Genomic DNA, 3,825 nt, shown 5'->3' on the forward strand with positions numbered 1-3,825 from the left:
ACTTAACTTCGATGGAGTAACTTGGAAATCCGCCATCGATGCGTAGAGAGGTGAAAATAATGCAAAAAAAACACCGAGAAACACAAATGCAACTAAACAGTAACAGGTGCTAAAAAAGGAGTGCTGGGCAAGCGTGGGTAGAGTTAGTAGTACTAGCCTGCGCGGCAGGGGAGGTTGAACCGCACCTCACTATTGAGGGATTTTGAAGAGGAGATATCTAAATGGAACGAGACCTCTAGTCTGTTTCGCCCTAGATTATATCGACACCAATAGGTGAGCGAGCTAGTTCAACCTAGCATTCCTATAAATTTTTTTCTCTGGTAATATTTTAGCAGTTACATTCCTTAGAAATGGTGCTATAGGAGCATTTCACTGGCCGGCACAGGTTGAGCCCAGAAATAATAATAATAATAAATAATGAATAACAACTAAACGACAACAATAACAAAAATAAAGATAATATAAATAATAACAACAACAATAACAATGATAACAATAATGAGAGAGAATCCCTTTAGAGAGGAGTTCCCGAGCCTAGCAATCTTGGCATTCGGAACCTGCAGATGGAATCTCTCAGACATTGCATCACGTCGTTTCAAGATGGAGTTTGCCCTAAAGTTCAAGACTTGGTGAGCAAGAAACTCGAAAGTGTGAGTACCTGAGAGGAGAAAGGTTTCCATAGCCTTCCTGGTACCTTCTTTGGAAAAATCCACAATCCATTCCAGGATTCCCAGTGTCCCCAACCACAGATCAAGTCATGAAGTAACCGATGGTATACTTTGTGACCTTTCCTTGGTCGAGGATCTCAGCTGCCGAGAAAGAGACGTGACGGTTGGAGAACCTCTCTAGAGAGACCCACTTAGGTTAGCTCTTCCAGAGAGTGGTGGAGTGGAAGAGTTGGACGAGGCTCGTCCAAAACCTCGCAGTACCTACTCTGCTGGACGCGAGGAGGTGGGAGGAGCTTGGCGGAAGACCCTGATTAGTGAAAGGAGGAGTCGTCAGAGAGCTGATGGTCAATCTTTGCCTGGGCACTCTTCAGCCCTTGGGACCAGGGCAAGGCTGCACAGCCCTTATATTATTGCCAAGGGCACCAAGACAGTGTCTTTACTCTCTTGAGGGGGTATCTCTGGGTTGGTAAATCCATCGAGTACCCGGATGAGAGTTACGATTTATCAGAAGGAATGCTCAGACTCTTTCTGCTGCCACTCTGAGGTGAGACTGGCAGCAAAGCCTCCTTACTCCACCCCTGGGAACTCATCTCGTGGTGGCTCGTGAACATCTTTAAGAGGGGCTGGTGGTTCCTGTAGGTTTGGAGATCCTCGTAGAGAACATTGGTAGTTTTGGAGTCCTTCGATTCCTTACGGAGGTGGTAGTTTTGGAGTCCTTCGATTCCTTACGGAGGAGATAAGTCTCAAGCATTTTAGGCCAGTTGGAGTTGTCCTTCCTGGCTTCTACTAGAAGTGGAGAGCTCTCCACACTAGGAGAATCTTCCTCCAAAGATAGAAGGAAGGATATCCGCCCCTCGCGAAGCACCCTCGGCAGAGGTGAGGCGGGAGAGCGTCTGGAGGAAGAGTCAGGAAGGATAGGCCTCAAAGGCATAACAGGAATCAGCTTCACTAGGGAATGTTCTAGCGTCGGAGACTACTTTTTTCCTCTTCAAGGATGACGCAGCCAAGGTTCTTGGCTGGGACTCTGCTGGTGCCAACGGATGTTGATTGATTGATTTAAAGTTTTCAGGCATCCTGACATCTGAGGTCATTGACGCCAGCAACGGATGTTGAGGGGCGGCAGATGTCTATGAAGAGGGAGAAGAAAAAGCAAGACCGAAGACTTGCATGACTGCTCTGTCCATGGCACTAAACCAGGGCTGACTGTGGTACTGTCAGAAAGATCCCCTGACGGGAAAGGGACCGAAGGTTCCCTGTGAGGAGTCTCTACCGTTGGATGACACTTCGGGATCTTGAAGAGCCCTATGGTGGCCTTTCCCTCTTTCCCCAGCGGTCACCCTGTAATAAATTTGCGGGGAGGGGAATGAAAGACAGTGAACTGTTGGAACACCTACCTTTACGTTCTTTCCTGTCCCCATGATGGCACGACTTCCTAGAAAGAAGTCAGAGAGTTGTACTCTTAAGGAGAAGCCTGTTTGCGCGATGGGGAAAGATGGAGAGTTGGAAAGCGCAAGCGAGCCAGAGAGCGCAAGCAAGCTGTAAAGCGCTGCCGAGAGCTGGCAAGTGTTAACGAACGCTGACAAGATGTTAACGAGCGTTGACGAGCTGGTGAGCAATGGTGCGCAGTTGAAGGTCTAGCAGGAGCCCAAGTGGGCTAACAGAAAGGAGAGCACTGCGCTGAAACCTGGTGCGATGGCGAACGAAGCAAAGGCGGAAGAGGAGTTGTCGAGCACGCACGAGGAGGCACACTAGCACCACTGAGAAGAAGTTGCAGCAATGTATCCTTGGAGGGTGGACCCGTTAGCCCCAAGGATGACCACACCTAAACGACCCAATCCCTGACCCCAGCTCCAGTCAGCTGCCCTCTTTGCCTCAGCTACCTTACATATTCCTTCCACATTTTTCTCTATCTTTCATACTCGACACTATTACTCTAAGGCCTTTCTTCAAATGACCACTTTTTCTCTTCCATCTTCCCTCGTTCATTCCACCATTCACTACCCTTCCTCAAGCTGCATCCAATAATCCTCTTGCCACGCACATCACTTGCAATCCTAACTATTTTCTTTTACTAACTTCCACTCCTCCTCTAAATTACCAGTTTCTCTCAACTTCACTTTGTCTTATGTCATTTTCAACTTGCCTTGATATTCACAATTAACCTCAGGTTTTCTCAACTCTTCAACCTTCGCTACCTCCCTTTTACACGCCCAAAGTATTTTGCTACAAATAATTTTCCTTCCACCAAAAAATTATCAGACATACCGTTAGCTACACCACTAAACACGTGCAAGTCTTTCAATCTTCCAAACATTCTAGTTATCAACACATATGCATTAATGCCCCTTCAACCACAATTCCATTTGTCACTCTTACCCATGTATATTATTATCTTTTTGAAAAACCTAAAACTTATAACCAGTTCTTGCTCAACACATATCTACCAGTCTCTCACCACTCATTTTCACCTGATACGCCACACTTCCGAATGACACCTACCTCTCCAGCACCCAATCTAGCATACAAGTCACCCCTGACAATTACATAATTCCTTCCATCCAGTCCTCCTACACACACAGTTAATTCATTTGAAAATTCATTCCACTCTTCTTAACTTTTTGCAAGACCTGACCCATACACACTAACAAAAGCCCAACATTCCCTACACACCCTAACCCATACCCACATTAAGCTAGATGATATCTCCTTCCATTCCACTACTTTACTTGTCATCCATTCACTTAGACATAAAGCCACTCCCTCTCTTGTCCTTCCTCTTTCAATCCCAGATACTCTACCAGTCACTTTACTAAACATCACAACCACCTTCCCTTTTACCTTGCTCACAAGTCAATATATACATCATTCTATTCCTAAACACACTTCAAATCTCACATCTTTTAATCTCTATCGTATTACAACCACGCATATTCAGCTCCACCTCTTTGATGTCACAGGAATATAAAATACAGGAGAGGGGGGTTCCCAGTCGCCTCATCCCATCCCTTTTAGTCGCCTCTTACTACATGCATGGATACGGTGCTATTCTAATTGTTGTTATGGCGAGATGTCAAAAAATTCAACAAGGCTAACAACTCAAAATAATAGTACATTTAACAGTGTGCAAGTTTACTATCACAGGTATGTTTATTTCAAT

At 45.6% G+C, this 3,825-nt stretch overlaps 1 protein-coding gene across 7 annotated transcripts in view; it reads right to left on the reverse strand.

Annotated features, from left to right (window-relative positions):
* Window positions 1-3,803: 3,803 nt before the first annotated feature.
* Window positions 3,804-3,825, reverse strand: part of LOC137655060 (uncharacterized) — a 78,987-nt gene continuing 78,965 nt past the window's right edge. For all 7 annotated transcript variants that reach the window (XM_068388963.1, XM_068388962.1, XM_068388961.1 and 4 more), the window contains one exon: window positions 3,804-3,825. This exon is cut by the window's right edge and continues 234 nt beyond it. The gene's annotated coding sequence lies outside the window, so the exon portion shown is untranslated.

The sequence above is a fragment of the Palaemon carinicauda genome, chromosome 16 (genome assembly GCF_036898095.1).
Source record: "Palaemon carinicauda isolate YSFRI2023 chromosome 16, ASM3689809v2, whole genome shotgun sequence".
Lineage (NCBI taxonomy): Eukaryota > Metazoa > Arthropoda > Malacostraca > Decapoda > Palaemonidae > Palaemon > Palaemon carinicauda.